The sequence below is a fragment of the Rhinatrema bivittatum genome, chromosome 6 (genome assembly GCF_901001135.1).
Source record: "Rhinatrema bivittatum chromosome 6, aRhiBiv1.1, whole genome shotgun sequence".
NCBI lineage: Eukaryota > Metazoa > Chordata > Amphibia > Gymnophiona > Rhinatrematidae > Rhinatrema > Rhinatrema bivittatum.
This window is the reverse complement of record NC_042620.1, coordinates 277,979,848-277,994,159: the sequence shown is the minus strand read 5'-3', so window position 1 is coordinate 277,994,159 and position 14,312 is coordinate 277,979,848. Positions and strand designations below refer to the sequence as shown.

Genomic DNA, 14,312 nt, shown 5'->3' with positions numbered 1-14,312 from the left:
AATAAAAACTTCTGTAAGCCATTTTGTATCCAGATTGTGATTTGATGGTTATAGTCTGCCCAATACAATATACAGGAACATGTGAACACACCAATTGTAGGGGATTGTTCTTCCTTGAGATTGCTGTCCAGATTAACAGCCTGATATGTCTCCGGGGGAAAGAAGACAAAACTTAGCAATTCTCCTTACACAACATGTGCAGGAATAGGACCCCCTCCCTTGTGACCTCCCCCTCCCTTCGCCCCGAATAGAAAACCAAACACACAACTAGGTAAAATCAAACACTTGTTTATGGACAATTATATATAGCTGCAGCATACTAATATCAACAAATAACAAGACACAAGTACATTGTATCTGCCCTAATACAATGATCATCCTGAATTGCATAACAAAGATATTTCCCAGCACCCCTAGACGACCAGCCCCAATGCAATCTGTCAAGCCATTGACAAACTTAAAACCCAGCTGTAGAAGCCATAACATTGCAGGGGTTGCTGACAGGCTGGAATCTGGACTGTGGAAGTCACAGGATCCCAACTGAGGTTGTACCCCGGAAACGCTGTTGAAGTACCGGGGTTCTTGCCTAGCTGCAGAGTGGGCCTATTGCCCTCCGTTATCTTACCCCACCCCTTTTCCTGGGCTGCTGCCATTGGCCTAAAGACCTGAATGACTGGGGCAGGGGCCCATGTAGATTGCTGGTCACCTTGCCACTGCCCATTGGAGCATGGGCAGTACCACCAAGCATTTTGCTTGCTGACTCCCTCCCCTCCACCCCCTTCATGGCACAGGCACTTTCTCACCTTCTGTGGATAAAATTTCAGCTGCCAGTTTTACCTGGGTAACCTTTTTTAGTTCCCAAGATCATATATTGAGAACATTTCCCTCCCAATGTGCAGTATTGTTTGTCATGCCCTTAGCTTTCATGTTTGCATTAGGCCTGGCCATTTTACTGCTTTACACACCCCATAAGGTGGTGAAGCAAAAACTGGAAGTACAATTCAAACTGGCTTAGCTGGGGGAAATGGGAAAGCATGGCAGAACTCCATCTGTTATAAACTGCTATATCAATAACTTAGAGTAGAGATGCTAGGAGATCCAAAAATTAATTTGGAGGTGTAATCTTTCCTCCTGGCTTCCTCTTTTTCATTCTTATGAGATGTGATTACTTCTGTTTTAGCCAGTAAGCAGTCCGCTGTTAGCATAGAGTCAGGAAGTCCATGCTAGACTCTGCAATTGCTAGAAATTGCATGAACCTTCAGCCCTCACATTCTAAGAGTTGAGTTCAAGAATTGAGACTAGCAGTAAATTTGAGGGATTGAGATCTTACCCAACATACAATGGTTTATGAGAGAGGTTCATTCCTGTCATGGTGTGCACAAAACATTTATTTGGAAAAACCACCCTGAGGAAAGGAATGCTACATCGTCTTTCCTCTCTAAGCAAAGGCTGGCCTAAAGTGACTAGTAGTAGTATGGCCTGAGATCACAGCTGCTGGAGGACTCTACTTTCTCTGAACCACATGAAGAGGTTCAAGCCACAAGGACACAGAAGCTGCCAAAGGACAATTCTTTTTGTAGCAAGTGTGATGGCCCTAGGTCCCTTACCATCAGGACTAGTAACAACAGTGGGATTTTCCATTCTCTTTCAGTCTCTCCATTGAGCTTTCTGTGGTTGACTATCCCAGGGCAGAACATAAGAAAATGCCATGCTGGGTCAGACCAAGGGTCCATCAGGCCCAGCATCCTGTTTCCAACAGAGGCAAAACCAGGCCACAAGAACCTGGCAAGTACCCAGAAGGTGGAGCTAGAGAGAGAGCGAGCGTGGTCATTTTGAGTTGGGTTTTGAGGAGAGGGGAGCTATTTTACTTTCTCCCTGCTGAGTTGGGCCCACTAACCCAGCTTGGTTTTTTTCTTGTGTTTAGAAGAGATTCCTCATCAGTACACTCCCTGTCTGAGAGGGTCTGCCTTCTTTTTAAAGTGAGATTTTTGTAGAGTTTGGTCAGCTTTTGAATTTTTTTCTTGATCTGGGGAACATCCTGTCCTTTGGAGAGGGGCAACCCCCAATCCTGAGAGCAGGGGCTTGGAGAGCTGTGAGCTACCCCTCTAATCCCTAAAGGAAGCAAGACCAGTGACAGCACTACCCATTGTGAGATATTTTGAACTTACAAACATTTGGATTTTTCCCCATCTTGTTAGTGTGGGGGTTTTTTTTTCCCACCCTCTACACATTGGAGAAAGGAGATGGAGAGCTTTTGTCAAGACTTGGAACATCAGGCTTCTCTCCCAGAGAAGTCACACGGAGAGGAAGGAGAAACCAGGATTGTAACATCAAGACTTGGAGACCCCCAACCGGATCTCCAACCCCCAAAGGGATTTAGGATGCAGGTTTTGGGTATCAGAGTGAACTTTAGACTCAGGAAGGATCTCTTCATAGAGTGGGGCTTCCCCCTAGCATTCCCCAAATTCCTGGGGTGTTTGCACAGATGAGGAGTCTGTGGCAAGCTTCCTCCCAGGAGTTAGAGAGAGATGGACACAAGCGCCTCAGCAGAGAGAGAGGCATTGTAAATAGTTCAAATGTACAGTTTCATGTGTGGAAAGTTTGTGGGACAGTGATTGACCTTTTTGCAAATAATCAGTGAACTTTTTATTTGAACAGCCAGTCTGGGTCCAGCCTGTTTGTCCCTGAAGAGAATACATCACCAGAGAAGAAGAGAGAGACACACACACAGCAGGAGAGACGCTTCATCACCTGGGGCACAAAGGATTTACTCCCCCCCCCCCCCCCCCCACACAGAAAGAGCTCACGGCCTGGGAGGTACAGGAAGGAGAAGGATGGGCAAAAGCAGCCTCCACTAACAAATACTTTTATGGCCCTAGGGGAGCCAGCAAGCCTCTCCCCCCACAAAGGGTTACAAGTATTCCATGGGCTTTCAGAAGCCGCTGCTGCACTCCCACCCAGAGATCCTGCATTGTTTCTCTTCCTTGCCTGCAGCCGGCAGTGCTTTTTGTGATAATGAGTTGTGAACACTGGCATCCCACATGCTTCTAATTTTCTTCTTTTGTCATTGAAACTAATTGGTTCCATTCATTTTTAAATGTTTTCCTCCTCTCAGTTTTCTGTACTTTTTCTCTGTTTACTCATTAAATGATATGATATATATAGAATATAAATACTCTTTAGACATGAAGTTTAGAAAAGATTGCGAACTGCTTTCAGGTTAGAATTTCCGTGTACTGCTTGGTTCTTTTCTGCTTTTCTAGAAGAGATTTCAGTTACAACAGCGGCCATGTGCTGAGCTCTTGGCTGGTGATCGTGTTTCATTGCCATGTACGCAGGACAATGACGTCCTTGCAGATGAACTTGCAAGAAGAAATTTCCAAAATGCAATGCATTTCATGTTTCGGCACTTGCTGAATCTAGTTTGTTAGTGGAATTTTGCAATGCTCATACAGTGTATGGAACTGCATTGTAATCCACTTTTGTTGTTTGATTATACAGTTATATATTTGTTAAACAAAATAAACTGGCCTGTACATTGCTCTTTCACACCTATTGGTATCTGATGCAACACCCACTCCATCTATTTTTTTTCACACTATAAAGTCCATTTTTATGGTCCTCTGAGCTGTAAATAGGAATGTGTATATCATGGGATTCCAAATGATACTTTATGAAAATCGGAGTGTATCCCAAGGCAACTTACACATAAGGAGCTTATCTCCCTACGAGTGTGTATGTGTGTATAGAAAGAGAGAAAAACCTATTTAAGTGATTCTGCCTTTCTCAATAAAATTGTACAAGGTCCTAAACATTAAACACAACACTTGGAGAGGAGACACGTGATGTGGTAGCTGGAAGGGACGTGTTTCTTCCTAGTTCCTGACCCAGCTCGCTTATCGCATTCAATTTGATCGTGTTAAATCTAAATACATAGAGCGGCTGATATCCAGGACTGACGTCTATGTCCACAGCTCGCACTCGGGGCAAATTATTACCATCAATGACCACTAAATCTAATAAAAAGGAAAAAAGAAAAACCGTGGGCCTTGGATTGTAAGATGGTGGCCGTGCCAGTTGGTGAGTCTCCCTCCCCCTGCTTGCCTCTTACCCTGGCTGACATTAAGGACGCGATTAGGGAGGCGTTGGATGAAAAATGGTCACTACTCACTGACCAGTTGGGGGAGGTCCGAAACTCACTAGCCACACTGCCCCCCTGATTGGAGTCGGTCGAGGCGAGGCTCTCCAAGATAGAAGATGCGGCAACCATTACTAGTACTAAGATGGCCGCACAAGATAAGACTTTGCAAGTTTTACAGCTCAAAGTTGACTAGCTTGAGAATCGTGCTCGTCGAGATAATTTGAGATTTCTGGGCTTTCCAGAGCAGATCGAAGAACACTCCCTGTGCTCAGAACTGGAGGCTTGGCTCCCAGAAGTATTAAATTTGCCGCATTTGCAGGGCAAGCTGGTGGTGGAGCGAGCACACCAGTTGGGGGAATGGAAATCGCCACCTGGATGCCCGCGGCTAGTTATAGCAAAGATTCTCAATTTTGCGCACAAAGCTGAGATTTGGCGCGCCTCCGATCTAAACTGGATCTGCAATATCAGGCTCACCGTATCCGGACTTTTCAGGACTTCTCGGCTGCGGTGTCGGAGGTATGACGCGGCTTTTCTGTGGTCTGCACGACGCTTCATAATCGCAGCATTAAATTTGCCTTATTTCCAGCGTGACTGCGGATATGGCGGGATGACCAAGCTCACACTTTTGAATCCACACTGCAGGCCAAGGAATTTGTGGATGCTATGGTTCCATAGGGGAACGCTGTCAAATTGTGTTCCTTGCCTCGTTTAGGCCTGTGATAGGAGACCTCGTGGTGGAGAGATCGGGTGTTGTGTGTTTCCCCAATCGACCAGGAATGTAGGGTTAATATCTGCATAAACTTATCCCAGTGCTAAATATTTAAGTGCCCCTGGGTTTGATTCCTTTGAAACGCATACGCATCCCCTGCAATGGGATTTCATTCTTTTCTCAGGGATTATTCTTTTATGGCGGGGGAGCTCCCGCATGTCACCAGGATTCTTCGAGTCAAAGCATAATTTTTATTTGACTAGAAACCTTTGCAAACTTCCGTGGAATGGATAACTTGCTGACCTACATTATGGATCTTTCTATACTGGAGCTTGTTTCCCGTGTTTTTTTATTTGTCTTGTTCATTTTTTTTCAATTTTTATTTTTTCTTTTCGGTATTTCCAGGATACTTTTTTTTACTGTTATATCTGACACTGAAGATCTAGAGCAGTGGTTCTCAACCTTTATAGTTCTGCGACCCTTTTAATACAATTCCCCACTATGTGGCGACCCCAACCGTAAAATTATTTTCGTTCATAGGCCTAAGTAACTGTACTGTATATACCGTATTTTCCGGCGTTTAAGACTACCCCCAACCTTTACAGTTAAAATATAGAGTTTGGGATATACTCGCCATATAAGACTACCCCTCTTCCAACGCATTCCAACATTTACAGCAGGAGGGAGTGACTCGAGGAGTGAGGGCGCTCTCCCCGATTGGCCGGTGCTGGGCAAAAGGGGCTTGCTTTGGCAAGCCCCTTTTGCCCAGCACCGGCCAATCGGGGAGCGAGGGAGCGCAGAATGAACTTTTTTACTGCATCCGGTGAGGGGAGGGAGTGACTCAAGGAGCGACAAAAAACCCATATTTCCGATGGTCTCTTAGGCCAGTGGTCCCCAACCTTTTTTGCACCAGAGACCGGCTTCAAGCAAGACCATTTTTCCATGGCCCGGCGGGGCTTTGGTCATATGGGGGCGGGGTTATGGAGGGGGTTGGATTTTAGTGCACACTTATCATTTAATTATGACATTTATAATGTGAATGTGACTCAACTCACCATAGGTTCTCACATGCATGGTACACTGACCCATGATCGTCACGGGGCTAGATGTAAAAGTACAGTTTGTATCCACGGGAAGCCCCTGACCCACAATAATGGATGTAAAGCAGAATTATGACATTCCCATACAACTCACCCTACAAAAAAGATATTCTGGTTCTGGTGACATCTCAGTAACAGCAACTCAAACTCCTTCTACTTCCAGGCTCAATAGCCCTACTTATGAAAAGACAGCAGTTTACCACCAATGCATGTCCTCTTGAGAAAACACAACAAATAAGACTGATAAAACTCTTACATGCTAGCAAAATATCTCATCTCTGTAACAGACACAGAACCGACCTAACATACTCCCAGGATCTGTAGTAATGCACATAAACTAATCCGCACACAGTTACACCTGTATTATGGAATACACTCAAAAAGGAGCAACCCTATCTATGAAAAGGCAACACTACAAATATTAAATCAGGTCCTAAAAACCAATACACCTCTTATTAGGAAAACAGAACTAGCCAAGCAGCTATAGATCCCCACACAGAAATAATTGTAAAACTATACTAATAAGCAGAATAAATGTTTCAAAACAGCTATGAACAGAATAACATCCAACAATTAAAAACTCATAAAAACTATTAAACATTCTCCAAACACCAATAAAATATTTCAAAAAAGCAGACATCACACAATTAAAATGGCAGTCAATCAAGAAAAATAAACTTAAAAAGCCACCTTTACTTACCCCCTCCAGCAGCTCTCCTACTCCTCTTCCATGCAGGCTGTAGCACACACCAGAAGCAGCAGTAGTGGCTAAGCTCTCTACTTATGGTCCTCTTCCTTAGGGCCCATGTCTCTCACACACACCATACCAGTCATGCCCCCATGACCAGTTTCTGTCTCTCACACACCAATCATCTCCCAAACAGTCTTTGGCACACACACACACCAGTCACCTTCCTGAACAGTTTCTCTCATGCCATACACACACACACAGGCTTCCCACTCCCGTGTTCTACTTACATATATGGGCTTCTCACTCTCATAATCACTTTCTCTGTCTCTCTCTCACACCACACACACACACTCACCAGTCTCTCACTCTCATGCTTGTTCTCTCCACATGCACAGGCTTCTCATTCCCATAATCACTTTCTTTCTCTCTCTCACACACACACTCACCAGTCTCTCACTCCCATGTTCTCTTTCAGCTATACAGGCTTCTCCCTCCCATGATGTGTCTCACACACACCCAGGTTTCTCACTCCCATGCTCACTCTCTTCACATGCACAGGCTTCTCATTCCCATAATCACTTTCTGTTACACACATACACCAGTCTCTCTCATTTCCATGCTCACTCTCCACATGCACAGGCTTCTCATTCCCTGAATCACATTCTCTCACATTCACACACACCAGTCTTTTTCCTCTCATACACACCGTCACCTTACCAAGCAGTCTCTCTCTCTCATGCATGCACACTCACCCAGGCTTCTCACTCCCATGCTTTCTTTCACCCCCACAACACCAGGCTTCTTATGCCCATGCTTTCCCACATACCCAGACTTCTCACTTCCATGCTTTTTCTCACACACACACCAGTCACCTCCCTGACTAATGTCTCACACTCTCACATACACATCAGTCATCTCCCTGAGCAATCACTTTCATTGTCTCTCACATACACACACGCATCAGCTCTCTGACCAGTCAATCACACACTGGCTGGCTGGCTGCTTCTCTCTCTTTCTCTCACTCACTTCCTCTCACTCCCTCCCCAGCACAAATGGTAGCTGCAGCAGCCTCCTCCTCCAGCCCCCGCAAGCCAAGAAGGAAGAATCCCATCGGCCGCGGGAGGCTCATGCTGTTCTCTCCTTTCTCGATTACCGGCTGCTTAAATTGCTCGGGGGACGAGGCTGCAGCCGCCGCTGCTACTTTATCACGCGGCACGGCTCTTTCTCCTTCCCGCGCACCGCGTATCACTTCCTGTTCCGGGTCACGGGAGGGGGGGGGCAGGCACGGGAAGAAGAAAAGGCCCAGCCGCGGGTGCCACTGCTTTTTCTAGCACCGTTGCCGTTCCCACTGGGCTTGAACGTGCTGACAGCCCGGCGGCAGCGGGAGAGACCGGGTGCGCGTGACACACCTGCGGGAGAGACCGGGAGCGCGCGACACACCTGCGGGTGCTTGGCGGCGCCGCGGACCGGCAAAAAACTCCCAATGACCGGTGGTTGGGGACCCCTATCTTAGGCGACCCCTAGCAAATCGTCATTCGACCCCCAAAGGGGTCGCGACCCACAGGTTGAGAACCGCTGATCTAGAGGGAGATGTTTTGGGGATAGGGGTTTAATTAATTTGTATTGTACAACTGGTCTTTAGGGGCTGTTAGGGTTCTCTTGGGGTTGAATCTGCAGCTCCAGTTAGGCTGGAGGTGGACAGAGGGGTGGTGTCAGGGGCACATCTGATCGTGTTCTTTCATCCCTTCAGGGACGTTATGGGAAGTGAGCAGTTAAAGGATCTAGGGGAGGCAAACCTAGATGCCTTGGGGGATTGGGAAGGGAGGGAAAGATTAGGGGAGGAATGGAGAAGGGGGGGGGAAGTAGAGAGGATGGGTGGGGGGGATTGGAAGAGGAAAAGTTTTTCCTAACAATGGGTGAATGGCATTGTTTGGCTGTATTTATTTCTCAATTTGCAGTTCTCAATCTGGGGGACGGACTGGGGGGGGGGGGGAGTCTCAGCTGGGAGGGCTCTCACCTGGGAATGATTACTATCTATATTTGCATTACCTCTCTACTACTAAATTCTGAGTAGGCCTACAAGGTTTTTGTCATGGAATGTATGTGGGATACACTCCCCTGTCAAACGCACAAATACTTTCGCTGCTAAAAAAAAAAAAAAAAAATTCGTCCTTGGTGGCTTATTTGCAGGAGACACATCTCTTTACCTTCGAGCACGCTAAATTACGCCGAGACTGGGTGGGAGAAGTGAGAGGTGCTTCTGCTTCCTCAAAGTCAGCAGGAGTGGCCATTCTAATACATAAGAATCTTCCCATAACAATTACTAAAGAAATAGCGGACCCACATGGTAGATATCTCATTCTGGTGACTGGGCTGTATGGTCAGACTGTCATATTCTGCAATGTATATGCCCCTAATATATATAATTCCAGTTTTTATAGGGGATTATACACTCATTTACTTCCCTATCTCAATGATGTCCTGATCTTGGGAGGAGATTTTAATACAATACATGACGCTGAATTGGATGCCTTGGCGACGCGCCGACAGGAAAGGGCCATGGGCCGTGGTCCTCAGTTTTTGGAAAATACGTTGCACCTATTAGATGCATGGCGCGTTTTACATCCTATGGATTGGGACTTTACCCATGTGTCGCGAGCACATGCCTCCTTTTCGAAACTTGATTACTTTCTTGTGAGTGGTCATGTAGTGGCATTGTGTACCCCTTTGTCACACTGAGTGCATGGACTCTATAAGGCATCATTGAGGTATTTTTGCATTGCAAGCGTGATTGACACCAGCAAATTTATCTACTCCTCCCACTGCTATGGCACTGCCAGACATTAATACTGTCGGCACCATGAAGTGTTGGGGCACCATAGATGGCATTGTAGCCATCATTACCTACGTCCCAGTAACGTTCATTTCAGTCATAAATCGTGTGCCTTGCCATAGATGCTGCGGCACCAATGAGAGGGGCACCATTATACACTTTTTGATGGCTCTTTTGCAGGGCTCAGCCACTGGCCCTAACATGTGGCCGGTCCAGGCTATGAGCTGGATCTATACCCATGGATTCTGCAATGTTGAGAGCATATGCTTCTCTGACAGCAGGACAGTGTACCACTGCATGAGTGTGAGACATTGCACTTGCAGAGTAGGATTTTGATTTAGAGGCACTAATGTTTACTTGCCATCTATTGTGTGTGTCTCCTTGGCAGCATAAATCATACTCCGCAGTCGCCAGTGCGTCAGCATATCCTGGTCGCTCTACAACTGGAGTGGATTCCAGAGTGATAGTGTTAGGAGTCTTCCTCCTATGGGGAAGGGATAGGCCTTTCAGGCCCCTCCCTTCTTGGCTTAGGCTTGAAATCTCCTTCATGGGGCAGCCTCCAGAGCACAGGCCCTTGCAAGTTCCTTGCTCAGGCTCCTGAATTGGTACTCTTCCTTGCAGGTTCCCTTAAAGGACCTGGGGGAGAGAATGGGGGGCAGCAGTGGTGGGGGGGGGGGGGGGCAGGATTTGGATAGTTTTTCACTGGCATCCCTACACGGTTACTGTGGGGGCCTTGCCGATCTAACTAGGCGATGTCAGCGATGGTATCCCACTTTCATTCAGAGAGTAGCGAGGTTTCGGGATTGAGATGACCGGATTCCTGCTGCTCTTTCCCATCCCTTCTGGGAGGGGAGATATGATTGTTGGTTTTCAGGTGACCTTGTTTGGGTTCCCTCTGACGCCTTGCTTTCCACCCCGAGAAGGGGGTGTTCTTGCTCCCGGTTCTTGAGAGGGGATGGAGATTTTTTATTGTTTCTGACTGGCGGCTATTCTCTGTTCCTACTGGATCCAAGAGCCTACTGGGCAAGAGCACTCACAATACTGTTGTACTACTTTACAGCAGGGCTGTTTCATGGGGGAGCTATTCCAGATTCAGACTCCCCATAGTGTTTGGGGTTCCCTCTCTTGGCTGCTCCCCAGCGACACAAACAGATTCTTCCCATGTGAGAGTACCTCTTCTGATACCTGCTGGGAACATGCATACTTGAGTTGGTGACCACTCCTGCTGGTCTTTCTGGCATAGGAGGAGGGTTCTAACCCATCTGTATCCCAAGTGTTAGGCGTGCCTCCAAATAACTTGCCATATCCATGGTGTGTGCGTTAGGTGAGCGGTATCTTGCAACAGAGGCCCTACACTTTTGTTGCAGTCACTTGAAGGTTCTCCTTCACCTTTCGAGTATAACTCTCAGTGGCAGCATTTGTAGATGGGCAAGGTGGTCCTTGTTCTTGCAGAGGCTCCACTTCATAGGCCGTGAGGTTATTAGGTGGAAGTATGAGTTGTCATTGTTCACACCTATGTCAGATTGGTGTACATTTTGTTCTGTTGATCAGACTGAATCTGACCTAGTACCCTCTGGGTTTCTAGAGCAGTGAGGAAGTTCTTTTTCTATTGGGACTGGCTCTTGCACCATCCCTGCTTTATCTCTCTGTGAAGAGGTTCCAGACATTTTCCTTGGGAGGTTCGCTCTGTTTGTTTTTCTTGTCTACTGAGAGGTCAGCCTTGGTGGCAACTCTCTGCTGGAATCAGCGAGGGGGGGGGGGGGGGGGGCGGGTATTGTTGGGATGTGACCCAACATTTATTATACAGCCTAGCAGCTTCTTTTGTTTTCCTGCAATCCCAGGGTCTGCCTCCTTGTATTTGTCACTTCTTCTGACTTCCAGTCAGGATGTCAGAATAGCTGTGGCGTGGACTGAAATACCTTCCTGTTTACTTTCAGAGATTGGTATATCATCCTTTCCCTGTTTTTTGGTGCTTATTTGGGCTAGTACTGCCTTTAGCTTTCCGTACTTTGCTTGGTTGCCAAGGTACTTTTCGCCTAAGCTTATCCTTCCAGGTGGGGAGGATATGCGTGTTAATGGAAGTGCCCGGGACAGGGTGCACTTTGGTGTAGCTTGACCATCCATGGTTGGGATCTTAGAGTGGAGATCCCGTTAGACAGTAGACCCATCTGTTCCTTGGCACTCTTGGCTTCAAGCCATCTGACCTAGTGTTTGGCAGGTAGGGTCTGCTGTAGACCCTGTTTTGCCACCTATTCTTCCAAGCATTTGCTTGTTTTTCTATGCCCATTGTGGCTATCAGCCAGTCATCAGGTGTCCATAGGCAAATACATTCTGTTCTTCCACTTCAGATGCTAGTGAACTGCAGGTTTTTGTTTGGTTTGTTTTTGTGTTTTTGTTTTTTTTTAGGGCTTTCTCAGTCCAGGTTTTTTATTGCCTTGTTGACACCAAAGGAAACTCTGTGGTCTTCATCCAAGAGCTCTTCTCTTGGTTGTGTTTCTGTTCCCTTTCCTGTACCATAACATAAAAAATTGCTATACTGGGTCAGACCAAGGGTCCATCAAGCCCGGCATCCTGTTTCCAACAGAGGCCAAACCAGGCCACAAGAACCAGGCAAATACCCAGATACCAAGAAGATCCTATGCTACTAATGCCAGTAATAGATGCCATTCCCTAAGTCAGCTTGATTAATAGCAGTTAATGGACTTCTCCAAGAACTTATCCAAACCTTTTTTAAACCCAGCTACACTAACTGCACTAACCACATCCTCTGGCAACAAATTCTAGAGTATAACTGTGCGTTGTGTGAGAGAACTTTCTCCGATTAGTCTTAAATGTACTACTTGCTAACTTCATGGAGTGCCCCCTAGTCCTTCTATGATCCGAAAATGTAAATAATAGATTTACATCTACTCGTTCAAGACCTCTCATGATTTTAAAGACCTCTATCATATCCCCCCTCAGCAGTCTCTTCTCCAAGTTGAACAGCCCTAAACTCTTCAGCCTTTCCTTATAGGGGAGCTGTTCCATCCCCGTTATCATTTTGGTTGCCTTTCTCTGTACCTTCTCCATCGCAACTATATCTTTTTTGAGATGCGGCAAGCAGAATTGTACACAGTATTCAAGGTGCGGTCTCGCCATGGAGCGATAGAGGCATTATGACATTTTCCATTTTGTTAACCATTCCCTTCTTAATTCCTAACATTCTGTTTGCTTTTATGACTGCTGCAGCACACTGAGCCTACAGTTTCAAAGTATTATCCACTATGATGCCTAGATCTTTTTCCTGCGAGGTAGCTCCTAATATGGAACCTAACATCGTATAACTACAGCAAGGGTTATTTTTCCATATAATATAACACCTTGCACTTGTGCACATTAAATTTCATCTGCCATTTGGAGGAACTACGCCTACTGGTGCTTATCAGGGTTCGCTGTTGGAAACCTCTGCATTACTTTCTGTGAGGCGCAGTGTGCTTCTCGCCCTGAGTTTGCCTATGCTGTGCTTCAGCCTGTCCTATGGATCTCTTTTGTATAGAACACAACTCTTTTCCCTCCTTGCCTCTGTTTTGGGTTGGCTGTGAGGAACGTGATGCCTTCAGCACTTAGGTTTCCCCCACATTGACTTTTTTTTTTGGGTAGCCTGTAGCTGGGGATTCACCCAGGTGTGAAGATTGCTATCCTGCTTGTAACAGGTATTCTCCAAGGACAGCAAGATTTCAGTGCTCATGAAACCACCTGCCACCCTGTGGAGTTGGGTTCCCACTTCTTGGGTTCTTATTTTCATTTTTCATTCCTCCATTCTGCATTATAAGACTGAGGGAACCCTGCATGGATGCCTGGTATGCATGCTGAGCATGCTCAGAGAGGATCAATCAAAGTTCTAGAAGGTTTCCATGCCTGACTCCATCCGATGTCACCCATGTGTGTGAGAGGACTGACATCCTGCTGTTCTCGGAGAACACCTGTTACAGGTAAACATCTCTCCACCTGCTTGCACTGTATGCTTGGAATAGACTTTGAGTTGGTGTATATGTACCCTCATTTGCCTTATTCAAATCCAGTCTAAAAACGTAGATTTTTGAAGCTGCATTTAAATCTTCACCCCTGATTATCCTACTTAAACCTTATTGATCATAACTATTTTGTTAATAAATGGAATTCCCAATGTCTCGCTTGCCTTGTATGTCATTTTGATTACATTATAAGCTCTGTTAGTTTTTTGCACATCACTGCATACATCAAGTAGCACAATAGCTGTGATAAGTAGAAGTACTATATTAACTAAAAGTGGAGAAGAAAGGCCATTAAATTAGGTGACCTAGAGAACTGATATTGGGAAAATATGCAAATTATTGGGGGTCCCTCAGAGTAGAGAGGACCAGTATGGAGAGTTTTTTTTTATTCTAACCTAACTGAAAGCTGTTTTTGACAAAAGTGATATCTAAAATGTTGCAATTATAGAGGAGGTACATAGGACTTTATCTAATTCCACCACCTGCTTATCACTCTACCAAGAGCATTTGTAGCCTAGATTCTTAAACTTAAAGACAACACTGTTCGCATGGACCTGGCTAGAAAGAAAATTCAAAGGAAAAGGATGTAAATATAAGCAAGCACAAAGAAAACTGCGTAGATTGAAAATCAAACATTTTGTTACTTTCCAAGCTTCATGTTGAGTTGGTGTGGCAAACAAACTTTAAATCTGCAGGAAGCCAGTAACTGAGCTAAAGTTGCAATCTGTCACTTAAATATTTCTTAATGGGCTTCTTTATTCATGGCTGTAATGTTAAGAACATAAGAACATGCCATACTGGGTCAGACCAAGGGTCCATCAAGCC

At 45.8% G+C, this 14,312-nt stretch overlaps 1 protein-coding gene across 4 annotated transcripts in view; it reads left to right on the top strand.

The window, feature by feature from the left end:
- EDA (ectodysplasin A) overlaps positions 1-14,312 on the top strand; it is a 407,563-nt gene that overhangs the window by 282,371 nt on the left and 110,880 nt on the right. The window lies entirely within an intron of this gene.